This window comes from Cebus imitator, unplaced genomic scaffold, assembly GCF_001604975.1.
Source record: "Cebus imitator isolate Cc_AM_T3 unplaced genomic scaffold, Cebus_imitator-1.0 Scaffold550, whole genome shotgun sequence".
Classification (NCBI taxonomy): domain Eukaryota; kingdom Metazoa; phylum Chordata; class Mammalia; order Primates; family Cebidae; genus Cebus; species Cebus imitator.
In genome coordinates this window covers 292708-309206 of record NW_016107865.1, presented here as the reverse complement: position 1 = coordinate 309206, position 16499 = coordinate 292708, and positions in this window count along the sequence as shown.

Genomic DNA, 16499 nt, shown 5'->3' with positions numbered 1-16499 from the left:
CCACTGAGCACCTCTGTAGTCTAGGAACTACAGGCTAGTGCTAGGAGCTTCACGTGAACTGGTATTAATGTCTACCCTAATTCTACCGGTAAGACATCATTCTCAATTACAGACAGAGAAACTGAGTGGCGGCAAGATGCTGGCACTTGTCCATGGTTCCTGGGAAGGACAGCAGGAGAGCTGGGAGTGCAACCACACTGTCACACACACCTAACTGATGCCCTCTTCCAGCATGTGAAGCATTTCTGTTCCTGTCATAAATGCTCTGGGGAACAAGGCAAGATATAAATAAATAAATTACACTTTAAATGATGTCTTCCCTTGCTAGTTCTCTTATTTCTCAGGTGGGACTGTGATTGTGGTATCAATGCTTCAGGTCCCCAGAGAGTCTCGGAACACCATGACCAATGGCCCTGGGGTAAAATGAAGAAGAGCTCAGGAAGCAGTAAAAGCACACATGAATTCTGCTCCTGCTACCAGGAACATATGATTTGTTGATCACAGGGTTTCCTCCTTCTGTCCCCCAAACACTGGCCTCCCTTACTCCCCTTCAGGCCCCAGAAGCAGTATCAGGACTGCTGGGGTTTAGGGAGCACCTTAAGTACAGCTCTGTACCCTGCACCATGCCATTAGTTACTCCAGATGGGTTATGTCATCCCACATGGTCTTCAGGGTACTCGCTGTGTGACATGCTGGATGTGGAGATGTCTCCGCATGTCCCTGGAGGAGGTAGCAAAGACCCAAGGCTCTGGAGTCTCCTGCCTGCACCTGGAATCCAGGACTCCTTCCTCTCTGCCTGCCTCAGTCTCCTTTTCATAAGAATATTAATGCTAAAACCCTCTCCTAGGAAGATGGTAGAGTGCACAGTTAAGAGCACAGAGCCATATGATCAGTTTGAATCCAGGCTCTGACACTAGCTGAATAACCCTGAGCAAGAGATTTAACCTTTCTGAAACCACCTTTAAGTTTTCTGTAAAATGTGGGTAATAGTAATTACTGCTTCAGAGGAGTATGAAAGAATAAAACTGGTTATGGTTACAAAATAATTTAAACTATTCCTGGCACATAGTAGGCACCGTTTTATGTGTTAGCTGTTACTATTATTATACATGCAAAATGCTTATAGTGACCGCCAATTGATCTTAGTTATTATCCCCGCCCCCTCTCCCCAAATCATGAACACAACTGCAAGCAGCGCCCTGGGAAACCTGGTTTTGTCTAGTATATGCAAAGGGCAGGAATTCTGTGAGTAGCTCTTTGCATGAGAAACTGAGCACAAATCCTCTCAGCTCTTCCATCCTTGCCGAAGCAAGAAGGGAGGAAGGGAGTACAAACCATCTTAGATGCAGCTAGCTGCGTTTCTCAGCTCCTTAAGACAAAGAGAGACGCATCCTTTGAATTTCAAATAAAATAAACTCCCAAGCTTAACTCTAAGCTTCATGTAGACAAATTAGCTCTGAGACCTAATCACTGAGGCTGTTTCTTAAGTGAATTCACATGAGCAAATAGGCAACATTCTTCTTCCTTTTCTAAGTAACTCAGCATGGGAACAAGAAATTGACAGAAGTGGGGATGAACCTGTGTGTGCACACGGAGTCGGGTTCTCGGCTCCCAGGGAGAGGCCAACACTCCCCTTCCCCTCTGCCCACTCTTTATAGCTGCTTCCCTGCTCTTTGCCCTCCTGAATCATTTTCTTTTACTGTCATATTTTCAGACACTGAAAAAACTACCTTGGAAAATTCAAGATGAAGTCAGACTCAGAGGCATTTATTAAGAAGCATTTCTAAAGGGAGAAAAACAAATTACAGAAGCAGAAGCTGGGGTTGAGCAAGAAGAGATTCAGCGGTTTAAGGTAAAGAAACAAGCATGATGGATAAAAACACAAATAGGAGATAGGCCCCAAGAATCACGAAGTATTATGTTTATTACTTAACCTTTATTAAATGTTCACTGTATCAAGCATACATGCATCTCATTTAATCTCTGGATGAAAAAGGGTAGCTGCAATGATCTTTATCTTTTTATAGATGGGGAAAATAAAGTTTATAGAGGTTTAGGTATTTGCTGGCTTATGACTGTGCCCCTTGTGAGTCAGGAAAGACTGGAGAAGATTCAGAAAAGATCCAAAGAGATAAAGATGGGATCTAAAACTTAAGATATCTGGCCAGGCATGGTACCTCATGCTGGTAATTCCAGCACTTTGGGAGGCCGAGGCGGGCAGGTCACCTGAGGTCAGGAGTTTCAGACCAGCCATGGCCAGCATGATGAAACCAGTGTGTACTAAAAAAAAATAATAAAATTTTTTTAAAAAATAGCAGGGTGTGGTGGTGCACGCCTGTAGTCCCAGCTACTCAGGAGGCTGAGGCAGGACAATCACTTGAACCTGGGAGGCAGAAGTTGCAGTGAGCCAAGGTAGTATACCGCTGTGCTCCAGCCTGGGTGACAGAGTAAGACTCCATCTCAAAAATAAATAAATACAGTAGAATACAATAAAATTCAAGACTTTTAGGAAGAGTTCTGTTAAAAGTCCTAGAATTGTTTAGCACAGGGAAAAAAGAACTGCAGATGGGAGGGGGAACAAAAGACTTTATTCCCTAGTGTCCCTTGCAACTACCCTATGTGCCAGCCAGAGCTATAAGAAAAGGATTGTGTGGCACTTCCAATGAGTCTCCTTAAAAGAGAAGAAGTAAGCCTTTCTTCTGCCCCTTCCTGCTGCCTAGAATGCGGATGTAATGGTTGGAACTCTAGCAGTCATTTTGGACCTTGAGGTGACCTTGAGAAAAGGGACCATACCTCAGGATGTGGAGCATCTAGCTAAATGTTTGGGTCCACGACACAGTGGAGCCACATACCAGCCCTGGACTGACTATCTCTGGATTTCTTTTATATGGGGAGAAATACACTTCTATCTTGTCGCAGCCACTGCTACAGCACACAGAGTAAACTTCATCCTAACAGATGGGCCCAAGCTTCTGCTGACAACCATCTTGTAACAACAAAGGCAGCCAGACTTGGAATAAAGCTGATACCACAGTAGCAGAGCAGAAACAAACCCCAGGACTTCCATACATCATGAAACTGCTGGGTCAAGCTTCTCCTGACGCTGATATTTTCATGAGACTTTCCAGTTACATGAACCAATAAACTCGCTTTATTTTTGAAGCTAGTTTGAGTTGGTAGTTTTGCTGCTTGCAACTGAAAGCATCATAGTTGACATGGCATTTCATTTCCAATGAAAGAAGTACAACCAGAAGTATATTTAAGTGCATCTGCGCTTTCCTTAGAGTGGAGTCATTAAATACATACATAAGGTCTGAATGATTTTTTTTAATTACAATTATGTGACATATAATGTTTCAATCAGTGATAGGCCACATAGACAGCAGTGATCCCATAAGATTATAATACCATATTTTTACTGTACCATTTCTGTGTTTACATGTTTAGATACACAAATATTTAAGACTGTGCTAAGTTGCCTACAGTATTCAGTACAGTAACACGCTGTACAGATTTGTATCCTAGGTAGATAACGGGGATCTAGGTTTGTGTAGGTACACTCTATGACACTTGCTCAATGATGGAATCACCTAATAAGACACTTCTCAGAACATCTCTCCATTGTTACGTGACACGATTGTACTTAACATTTATTGAGTCCCTAGTATGTGCCAGGGAGTTGACATAAATGATCACTCATCTAGGCAACAGTACTGAATGGCAGAAATTGTTGTTCCTGTTTTACAAATGAAGAAACTGAGGCTCAGGGGATTACATAAGTTGCCCAAGGTCATATAACTAGTAAGGACACAGCTAGGAGTAGAACGCAGGCCTGCAGAGGTCCTACAGACTTAATCTTTACATAACACAGAGCTCTGGCCACAAATAATCACCCAGGCTGGAGTGCAGAGGTGCGATCTCAGCTCACTGCAACCTCCACCATCCAGGTTCAAGTGATTCTCGTGCCTCAACCTCCTGAGTAGTTGGCATTACAGGTGCACACCACCATGCCCAGCAAATTTTTGTATTTTTTTTTTTTTTTGAGACGGAGTTTCACTCATGTTACCCAGGCTGGAGTGCAATGGCGTGATCTCGGCTCACCGCAACATCTGCCTCCTGGGTTCAGGCAATTCTCCTGCCTCAGCCTCCTGAGTAGCTGGGATTACAGGCACGCACCACCATGCCCAGCTAATTTTTTGTATTTTTAGTAGAGATGGGGTTTCACCATGTTGGTCAGGCTGGTCTTAAACTCCTGACCTCAAGTGATCCACCTGCCTTGGCCTCCCAAAGTGCTGGGATTACAGGTGTGGGCCACTGTGCCCAGTTTGTTTTGTTTTGTTTTTTATATTTTCTGTAGAGATGGAGTCTTGCTACATTGCCCAAGCTGGTCTCAAACTCCTGGGCCGAAGCCATCCTCCCACTTCAGCCTCTCAAAGTGCTGGGATTACAGGTGGGAGCCACCGCGTCCACTCCTAAATTAAGCTTTGCTTTTGGAAATCTTACAGCTTGGCCAATTTGGAAGAACATTTATATCAGTCTCACCAAGAAAATGGACCCGCAGTTGGGTGATTCAGCAGATATTCATAGTTAGACAAACAAATGTCCCCTCTTTCTTGCCCACACTTGCTTGCTCTCAGAGCTCTTTGGCTCTCTCTGAGGAATGGCTCATTTGGGTACCTTGACTATTTCTTCCTCTTTGCGACAGTACATAGTGTCGAGGACACATATCTTAGATATTGGATCTTGCCCATGTTCGTCTTAACAAATTATACTGTCTCACTAGTGTTTGTTCTTCTACTGCTGGGCTGAGTGTTTGAATTTCACTTTCATTTAAGATTTAAGGTTGGACATTATACTCCAAAATCACTTCTGGTCCTTATTGATCAGCACTGATATAGTGTATCCAAACTGAAGATATTTGACACCCAAGTCACGCTGGGTTTTCAGGCCCTGTTTTTCATCTATGAATAAGCACACTGAAAGAGTTTTGTTTAATATTATTGAAGTTGAAGCATGTCATGTTCATTTGCTGGTATGTAATCCATTATAAGCAAATGCTGACTCTGAATGTGAAGCCACATGAGGTGTATTTCCCGTGATTCTATGCTATTTAGAAATGATTCTGGCGGGCGCAGTGGCTCACATCTGGAATCCCACCACTTTGGGAGGCTGAGGCAGGCGGATCACAAGGTCAGCAGTTTGAGACCAGCTTGGCCAACATGGTGATGCCCCATCTCAACTAAATACAAAAATTGGCCAGGTGTGGTGTGGGCACCTGTAATCCCACCTACTTGGGAGGCTGAGGCAGGAGAATTGCTTGAACCTGGGAGGCAGAGGCTGCAGTGAGCCGAGATTGCCCCACTGCATTCCAGCCTGGGTGACAGAGCAAGATCCCACCTCAAAAAAAGAAAAGAAAAGAAAAGAAAAGAAAAGAAAAGAAAAGAAAAGATCCCTTCTGGTAAGTATTTTTAAATATTTCAAAGTACAAAAAAATAAACTCCAGATAAACAAAATAAAAATTTTTGCTCTTTACCAAATTGCCATATTCCATCTTATTTGGATAAGTCATCAATGCTTCACAATCATCAATACCAGGTAATGCCAGTGAAAGTGGCATGAAATGGAGTATATAAATAGCAGTCATTAATATTTCTTAGAATGCTAATGACATTTTGTCTTCCCAGATAAGTCAGAGTCTGAATACATAAGTCACCAAAGCATACCTTATCATAGAATTCTGACCTAAAACACGATCTAAACAAGTTTCCCAAATAAACAAATTCTCTGGAGTGTTTACTACTCCCACGATCTACTTAAGAGCTTCACGAGTAGCCAACAGAAAACAGCCATCAGGGTCTTTCTGCACCCAGGAAATAGGTATTTGCCAATAAGAATGAAAGCACCTCGAAAGGGAGAAATTATGTGTTAAATATAATTTCTACGCCCATACAACATCTAACAGAGCACTGCCAGAAGGGTGCATATTCAAGAGAATGAGAAAACAAGTCACAGACTAGGAAAAAATATTTACAAAAGACATCTGATGACGAACTGTTACCTAACAGACACAGAGAACTCTTAAAAACTCTAAAAACTCAACAATAAGAATATGAACAACCCAACTGAAAAACTGGCAACAGATCTGAATAGACACCTCATAAAAAAAGACATAGTTTGTTGTTGCCTGGTTTGGCTCCTGGTGCTTTCAGGGGTGAAGATTCTGTGTGAGTTCCTTGGCTGTAGAGAGTCTTTGTATGGTGGCTTTTTCAGCTGCTGGTTGTAAAGCAATGCGCTCAGTGTTTGGGCAAGCTCACTGTCTCCTGTGGAGTTAGAATGGCAGAGGTCTCTTGAAGCTTATCTTGTTCTCCAGTGGTATGCACTTTTAAATTTTTCCCCAGTGCTTTATTTACTGGGTTGAACAGGTTGAGCTTCAGGCCAGAAGGGGAGCTGTTCACAGGGAAAAACTGATTGTGATGGCCAGGCGCCATGGCTTATACCTGTAATCCCAGCACTTTAGGAGGCTGAGGCAGGCATATTGCTTGAGCTCAGAAGTTTGAGACCAGCCTAGGCAACATGGTAAAACCCTGTCTCTACCAAAAATACAAAAATTAGCTGGGTGTGTTGGCGCAGACCTGTAATCCCTGCTACTTGGGAGGCAGAAGTTGCAGTGAGGTGAGGTTGCAACGTTTGCAGTCCAGCCTGGGTGACAGAGTGAGGCCCTGTCTCACAAAAAAAAAGTGGCTAGAGCAAGTGGGTAAATGCAATACCCAATGATGGGCAGAGGTACCAGCCCTAATACAGGCGGCTGAGGGAGCTCTCAGTGAAATACACTAAGAAGGAAGGGAGGGAGACACCTCAACTCCCCTGAAAGTGATCCACCTCCCAGTCATGCTCCTGACCCAGTGTCCCAGCTATTCAGAGCAGACAGACACCTCTTTTCATCTGCAGGAAGGCTGATGTTCCACGTTGAGATACAGTGACTCTACCCCTTATGCAAGCCTGAACCTGGAGGACACACCGCCTATGGAGATGCAGCCCCCTTGAGGTGTTCAGGAAAGGCTGTCTACAGGTGCACCCCATGGAGCACTACTTAGCCATAAAAAAAGAACAAAATAATGTCTTTTGCAGCAACTTAGATGGAGCTGGAAGCTATTTATTCTAAGTGAAGTAACTCAGGAATGGAAAGCCAAATACCATATGTTCTCACTTATAATCAGGAGCTAAGCTATGGGTATGCAAAGGTATACAGAGTAGTGTAATGGACTCTGGAGACTCAGAAGGAGGCAAGGGGGAGGCGGGAGAGCAATAAAAAAACTACATATTGGATACAATGTACACTACTTGGGTGACAGGTACACAAAAATCTCAGATTTCACCACTATACAATTCATCCATGTAAATAGAAACTACTTGAACCCCAAAAAGTATTGAAATAAAAAAATAAAGATATATAGCTAGCAAAAAAAGCATATAAAAATGCTTCATAGCATATGTCATTATGGAAATGCAAATTAAAACAATGACATACCCTTAAATACCCATTAGAATGGCCAAAATCCAAAACACTGACAATGGGAAATGCTGGCAAGGATGTGGAGCAACAGGAAGTCTCACTGATGGCTGTGCAGACGCAAAATGGCACGCTCACTCTGGAAGACAGATTGGCGATTTGTCACAAAAAAATAAATATATTCTTACCATATGATCCACCAAGAATGCTCCTTGGTATTTACCCAAAAGAGGTGAAAACTTAGGCCCATACAAAAACCTGCACGTGGATGTTTATAGCAGATTTATTCATAATCGCCAAAACGTGGAAGCGACCAAGATGTCCTTGATAGGTGAACAGACGAGCAAGCTGCCAGACAATGGACTATTACTCAGCTCTAAAAACAAATGAGCTCTCAAGCTATGGAAAGACATGGAGGAAACTGAAGTGTATATTGCTAAGTGGAAAAGGCAACTGGAAGAGCCTACATACTGTTAATTCCAACTGTGCAACACTTTGGAAAAGGCAAAACCATGAAGAAGGTAAAACAAAAAAATTATGGTTGCCAGTGGTTAGAACGGTGAGAGGAACGTCTAGGTGGAATAGAGGCTATTTTTAGGACAGTAAACTACTCTGTATGATACTATAATGATGGATACATGTCATTATAAATTTATCCAAACCCACTGGACGTACAACACTAAGAGTGAACCCTAATATAAATGATGAACTTTGGGGGACAATGAGGTGTCAGTGTTGCTTCATCAACTGTAACAAATGTCGCACCTCTGGTGAGGGATGCTGTTAGCTGGGGAGGACTGTGCAAGTGGGTGGGTCTATGAGAAATCTCTGGGCTATCTGCTCAAATTTGCTGGGAACCTAAATCTGCTCTAAAAGATAAAGTCTATTTTTAAAAGTATATGTTCAATAAACTCAATATATTTAATGAACTACTTGTATGTGAAATGATAACTTAAGTTGCACATATGGCAATTTCAAAGCCACACATTTGGTTAAAATGGTTATTATCCAAAGACCTTAAAAACAACTATATGTAACTCAGCTCTAATATTCTACCCATGGAAAAATGCCACCGCCAGGTCAAATAATCAACCACAACCAAGTTAATTTTGCCAAGTAATGGCAAAGGCTCAATCAGCGCTAACTCCAACTAGAGATGCCACCTTACGCCTCCGTGGTCTTGGAAGGTGGTCTCAGAGGCTCTGAAAAGCACAAAGTAGCGTCTTCGCTGAATGCAATCATGGAAATAGACCAAAGAAGTTTCTGTAACCCTGGAAACAAAGCCAGACATATCATTTATATAAAGGGCAGATTCTAAACAGTCTAAACACTATCAAACACCCTTATCAATGCCATACCTGTAGAGTTCACAATACACACACCATTTGTGGGAGGTGTGGCAGGAAGGTCCTTATGAAAAGATCACTGCCTCTGGTCTGAAATTAAAGACAGGAATGTGGGAGAACACCTTACGCAGACAATTTCTCTCCTAGAGATTAGAAAGGCATTTCCTTCCTGATCAGAAAGACACTACACAACTACTGTCGGCTAAAAGATTAACAAACAAACAAACAAAAACAACCACATAGGAAAAATAATTTTACCATGCCTCAAGAGTTCTGAGGAGCAGCAAATGGTTATTATCCAAAGACCTTAAAAACACCTACATGCAACTCAGCTCTAATATTCTGCCCATGGAAAAATGCTACCCCCAGGTCAACTAATCAACCACAGCCAAATTAATTTTGCCAAGTAATGGCATGATGCTTTTCATGGACATCAAAATGAAAAATGTACATAAATAGTTTATGCATCAGGGTATACATTGGAGTTTGCAAGTTCAAATTAAAAAAAAAAAAAAAAGCATACAGTCCAGGCCCTGATCTGAAGCTCTACCAAAATCTAAACTTTTAATCTTGGGCTCTTTGAAGGACTTTGAAAGGCATTTAGTCCAACCTGCTACCCAATGCAAAAATCTCTTCTGAAACATATTTGACAGTCATGCTGCTTAGAGAGAGAGAGAGAATCTGCTGTTTTCTAAAACTCCCCATCCCAGTGTTACATTGGCCTGTTAGGATGTTTTGCTTACTGTTACCAAAACGTCCTTCCATCTAACTCCTAAACCCTGGGCCACACCTTTGCTTCTTCCAGAACTAGAGACTAAGAATGATCCTTCTTCCTGGCTCTAGCATTTACCAACTGTGTGACCTTCAGAAGTTACTGAACTCCCTTGTGCCTCAGCTGTATCTCCTGAAAGGGAGATAACAGTGCCTACCTCTTAGGGTTGAGGTGAGAATGAAAATATTAGCACAGTGCCTGGCTTCTGTTGAGCATCCAATAATTATTAGTATTATCATTAGCTATTGTACACAGCAACCCTCCTGATAACTATGAAATGGCAACTTCTTTATTAGGCTTGCAAGGAATAGAGACATTCTCAGATTACCTTAAATCAGTGATTGTCACCCTTTCTATGGAATACTAGAATTTGGGGTTACACACACGAAGGCCTGAAACGGTAACCACAATTATCCTGGGATTCCCCTGGTGCCCATCTACATCACTGCTATCTGAGTGTGTCTTTACTTCCCTAATAGCCTCTGTCTTTGAAACCCAGAGGTCTCTTTTCTTTGGCACTACTTGCCATCAACTTCCACCTCTGCTCCTTCAACTCTGACCTGCGGCAGGCTAGACTCTGGCTCTATCCCACATCATGCGGTGCTCAATTTAGCAATCTAGCTTTCTAGAATTGTGTAACAACAGAAATGCTCCCAAAAAAGGTCTTACACATTGCAGCACACTCGGGAAGCATTTATGGCAATAAGATAAACCATCACATATCCATTGAAAAGCACTGCCTTAAGTAATAGGGTTTATTTGGGGCCACCCTGAGAAACAGAGGGGTCTGGAATCTCAACCTCAAAGCCAGACCGCATGCAGACTAGCTCTTTCAGGAGCTGGAAGGTTGCTTAGGATACAATGTGGCTCTAACAACTGGGTTATACCAGTAAATAAAATTGCCATCTGTTGAGCTCTTAATATGGGCCAGGCACTATGCCAAGCATTTTACAAGTGTTAGCTATCTTTTTTTTTTTTTTGGAAAAAAAAAACAAACCCTGTTTAAATTGTGGAATAAAATACTCTTAGATTAGAGTGTTCAAAACAAATGTACAGTATAATGAACAATCACAAAGCAAACACTTGTGTAACTACCTGCTCGGTCAAGAAACATAAAACACTCTGACACTGCAAGTCCTCTCGCTCTGAGAACTCCCTTGAGATCCCAGGGCCCCTCCCTCCCTAGACGCAACCACCGTTCTCATGTTTCTGATCAATGTTTCCTTACTTTTTTAAAATAGTTTCCTTAACAGTCTATGCTATATCATATCAATATATAATTTGTAGTTTAGTTTTGCTTATTTTTGAATTCTCAAGTACAATCATACATATTTCTTTTGTTCAACGTTGTGCTTATAAGATTTATCCATATTGTTCTCTATTGCATAGTTCATTCCCTCTCAGTGCTGCATAATATTCCATTTTGTGAATATATAACAATCTGTTTCTTCATTCTAGGGTTGATGGATTTTGCATTGTTCCTAATATGAGGCCATCATAGCAATAAAATTATGAATATGCTTGTATGTGTGTATATGTATACACACATACACATACGTACATGTATATGTATACATGGTATATGTGAAAAGTTCCTCTTATATACATACACCCAAGAATGGAATTACTGGGTTGTGCACTGTGCATGTTTTCAGTTTCATTTGATAACGCAATGTGTTTTCCAAAATGGTTATGCTAATCTACATTCCATCAGCAGCACATAGATTTCCTGGTGTACCATATCCTCACCAACAATTGGTACCAAGTTTTTCAAATATGCCCCTCTGACGAGAGTAAAAATATTTAATTGAAGTTTTAATGGCTGGTCTTTTAAACTTTAAATACATTGACTCATACTTTATGATTCATCTCTATCTTGCTTCTTTTGCTCAACGTTTTGTTCAGAGGCTTCGTCCACGTTGCTGCACATGGAATCTCACTGTGTTTTTCTTTATTAATGATGTTGGTCATCCTTTTATTCTTTGACCATTTTAATATCCTCTTTCGTTAAGTCTCTGTTCAAGTATTTTGCCTATTTTTCTATTGGGCTGCTTGCCTTTTTCTTACTGATTTGTAAGAGGCTTGTGTTTTTGCAAAAAAGCCTGGAGACCAGTTAGTTCCCTGGTGGCTTTCTGTTGTAAATATCATCTTCCTTGGTATTCATACATATCTCTTCAAAGCTCATAACAACCCCAAGAAATAAATATTATAATGTCTATGAAGAGAACAGTCTTAGAGAAGTTGGGTGGCTTGTTCAAGGTCACTGAGCTAGTTAGCACGAGAGGTGGGAAATCAAACTCAAATCTGCTCAGCTTGAAAGCCTGGCTCTTAAGCACTCAGCCACACTGCGGACAGAGGTCAGCCATCCCTTGCTAGCGTTCTATAGGTCTTCAGCTCCTTCTCCTGCACCTGCTTCTCTTTTCTCTCCTTCCCTGTGACTAACTTTTGACTTCCATTTCCTGACCTCTCCTTGTGTGGCCTTTCTTCTTCTTCTTTTTTTTTTTTTTTTTTTTTTTTTTTTTTTTTTTTTTTTTTTTTTTTTTTTTTTTTTTTTTTTTTTTTTTTGTTTTTGTATTGTTTTTTTTTTTAAGACTCACTCTACCACCAGGCGCCAGGCTGGAGTGCAGTGGTGCGACCTCGGTTCACTGCAACCTCTGCCTCCTGGGTTCAAGCAATTCTCCTACCTCAGCCTTCCGAGTAGCTGGGACTACAGGCGTGCACCACCATGCCCAGCTAATTTTTTTTGTATTTTTAGTAGAGACGGGGTTTCACCATGTTGGCTAGGATGGTCTCGATCTCTTGACTTCGTGATCCGCCCGCCTCAGCCTCCCCAAGGGCTGGGATTGTGGCCTTTCTTCTGAGCCCCCAGCTCCAAACATTGTCGGTCACTTGGGTTCCCCTTCAAACTCCAGGAAGGACATTGCATCAGTTCCATTTGGCACTGTCTCCTTCATGGGCAGGCTTTCACCCCAGGCCACATCATGGCCATGGCTCAGGTAATTTCCCACTCAAATCGGCTGTGGCCAGGGTGGCAGAATCCCATGGTCAGCTTGCCTTTGATGGAGTTGTGGGCATGAGAGACAAGGGTGCAAGGACTGTTCTCTAAAGCAGGTATCTCCTCTGGATCTTCACTTTTTAGGCCAATCATCACCTGCTCCTTTGACATCTCATCATCCCAATGATAAATCCCATTCCATCCTTCATCCAGGACACCGCCTTCTTCCTTGGTCCCCACCCAAGCCCACTCAAGCATCAGCGTCCATCAGTTCTGTGACTGAAAAAACTGTTAAATGTGGCAACTCCTCTCCATGGCCTGCCTCCACCTGAGTCCAGGCTACCAAAATCTCTCACCTAGACTCCCAAAACAGCTACTCAGGTGCTCTTCACATCTACTTCTCCGTCTTCCCAGTCCATTCCCCCATACGGCAGACAGAGGCACCTGTTCAGAATGCCTATCTCATCATGTCAGATTGCATAAAATTCCCTTTGGTTTCTCCTTTCTCTTGAGATAAGGACCAAAACCCTCAAGACGAATTGCAAGGCCCTGCAAGGTCTGGCCTGTGCCTCCCTCCTCACTCCCCACCTGGCTCTCTGCTCTCTGCCCCTAGGGGAACCATTCAGTCCTGCTGATACACCAGGTTCCCTCTACCACAGGACCTCTGCACTGTCTACACTGCCTGGAATGTTAAGGCTGCAAGAAAACATGTGGTCTCATTTGTATTCTCATTCAGGTACATCCTGAATGGTAAGAAATGTGGTGGGATCTATCATTTAAATTTTCCATACCTTTTGACACAGTATTTCTACTTTGTGTTTCTGTATGTGTGTGGGTGTGTGTGTGACAGAGCTTTGCTCTTTGGCCCAGGCTGCAGTGTGGTGGCTCAATCTCAGCTCACTGCAACCTCCACCTCCTAGGTCCAAACAATTCTTCTGCCTCTGCCTCCCGAGTAGCTGGGATTACAAGTATGCATACCATGCCCAGGTAATTTTTGTATTTTTAGTAGAGACAGGGTTTCACCATATTGGCCGGGCTGGTCTCAAACTCGATCTCAGGTGATCTGCCTGTCTTGGCCTCCCAAAGTGCTGGGATTACTGGCGTGAGTCACCACACCCAGCCAGTATTCCCACTTCTCTGAACCTGTACTTTAGAAATACAACCACAGGCTGTATAAAAAGGTATGCAGAACAATTGTTTGCAAATCCTTATAATAGTGAAAATGGAAACAGTACACGTATCTATCAATAAGATACTAGTCAAATAAACTGTAACACATTCACAGTATGGAATATTATTCAGACATCAAAAAGAATAAGGTAAATTTCCTTGTGTCCATGCGAGAGGATATTCCAGATATATGAAGCTAAAAAAAAAATTCAGAAGTATATGATTCCCCTTTTATGCTTTAAAAACATATTGTGTGTATATTTTTAAAAGTTGCAAAAGTATGCAGAAACCAGTTGACAGTGGCTATGTCTGGGGAGGGAGGATGAGTTGACAGGGCATATTTTTTCCTGTTATATATTTCAGTGATATTTCGTATTGCTATTTTATTACTATAATTTTATAATATAAAAAATCTAATACAGTGAAAAAGACATGCACATAATTAAGTCTTCCATGTCTATCTTCTCCCTAGAATGTAAGCTCTTTGAAGTCATCAAATGTTCCTACCCTATTCACTGTTATTGTTCCCAAAGCCTAGTCAGTGCCAGGCACATAATATGTGCTCATTAAACATTCATTCATTTAACAAATAAATGAATAATGAACTGTTTCTATGACCCCATAATATGTGATACCCACTCAGTCCTCCAGAAACAGAACCGTGGCTACTTCCTCCCTGGAGTTGTACTCCTTACTTTTAAAAAGTTGTAAAAGCGCTTGACTTTTTTATGGCAGTCACATCATGCTATGTGCTGACAGCTTCAGGAACTTCACACCAGTACTGCACTCAAGTCGAGTTCCCCTTCTTGACTTCAGCAAATATTTTTTCTCAGACCCAAGTCAGGACTTCACAGTTTGCCCCTGTTGAGTTTCATTGCTTTGTTCATGTCTGTCAAGGTATTTTGAAACTCAATGCCTGACTCCAACCCAGTACACACCCTACCAAGCTTCATATTGCCTGTACATTTATGATGCATTATATTTACCTCCAATTTAATTATACAAAATGCAAATCGCACAGGGCAGAGCCTAGGACAGAACCCCGCAGCCTCCCTGAGCGATGATCTCCCTGTCGACTTAGGGGGATCTGGGCCTTCTGTTTGCTTCTCACACAGGAAGCTCATCCCCACCTCAGGGCCTCTGTGCTTGCCGCTCACTTCACTTGGAAGATGGTAGCTCCTCCATGATCTTCGGGACTCAGCTCCAACACTTTCTCACCGGAAATAACTTCCTACTACCTAGTCTAAAATGATCCCCGTCTCCCATTCCACGTTACCCTGTGTTGTCTTCTTTAAAGGCACTTGTCAATGGCTGAAGTTACCTTGTTCCTATTTTTCATTTACCTGTTTATTACCTGCTCCTTCCCCTTACCCCAGTGTCAGTGGGGATGCTGTCTGCCTTATCCACCACTCCAGTGCCTGGAGCACTGTAGTCACTCAGTAATTATTTTCCACATGAATGAGTAACAGACAGAGTTTTCCTTTTTTTTTTTTTTTTTTTTGAGATGGAGTCTTGCTCTGTCGCCCAGGCAGGAGTACAGTGGCACGATCTTGGCTCACTGCAACCTCTGCCTCCCGAATTCAAGCAATTCTCCTGCCTCAGCCTCCCAAGCAGCTGGGATTACAGGTGCATGCTGCCACGCTCGGCTAATTTTTGTATTTTTTAGTAGAGATAGGGTTTCACCATATTGGTCAGGCTGGTCTCGAACTCCTGACCTCGTGATCCGCCCACCTCAGGCTCCCAAAGTGCCACCACGCCCAGGCTGGTCAAATATCTTGATACCTACTCACACTGTCTCCATTTTACCTGCAAGGATGGTCCTGGAACTACTGTATAACAAATTACTTCAAGTTTGCAGGAGGCAAAAAACACAAATTTCTTCTCTCATAGTTCCGGAAGCCAGAAGTACCACATCTGTTTCAGAGGGCCAAAATCGAGATACCAAAAGACCTCACTCCTCCAGCAACTCTGCAGGAGAATCTGCTCCCCGCCTCTTCCAGCTGCCACTGGCTGTGGTATTCCTCGGGGTGTGGCTGCATCACTGCAATCTCCATCGCCGGCCCCTTTATATCTTCCCTGCTCCATCTTTACATCGCCTTCTCCTCTGTGTGTGTCTCTGCTGCCTTCTCATATAAGATATATTTAATGGCATTTAGGGCCCAACTGGCTAATCCAGGATAATCTCTCCAACTCCAGAGCCTTAACTTAATCACCTCCACAAAGGCTTTCCCATATAAGGTGACATTCATAGGTTTCGGGGATTAGGACCTGATATCTTCAGGGGCCACCATTCAGCCCAACAGAGGTTATTACTGATGTCGTGAAATGCCTCTGCAATATTGAGACATACAACGTGTCCAGATTTCTCTTTTCCACCTCTCGGGTAGGACCTGCCACAGAGGAGAGCTCCGTAAATGCCTGAATGAGTAGATGAATAGAAGATGTTGTTCCACTCCACCGCTCCCCATCTTAACCCTTAAAAAGAAAAGAACGGGTCTACGACTCCATTAGCATAACTGGCTTTCCCAGTTCACAGACCCTTGAGAAGCCAGGGGGTTTCGGAAATGGGAAGCTCTTCATAACTCGTGGCCATCTGACACGCTGCCAATACCCACTGGGAGGGAAACGGAATTGCTGAATGAGCAACAAGACTAACATTATTTACAAATGAGCCTTGCCCACTATAGAGGGTATCAGCTTTGCTCA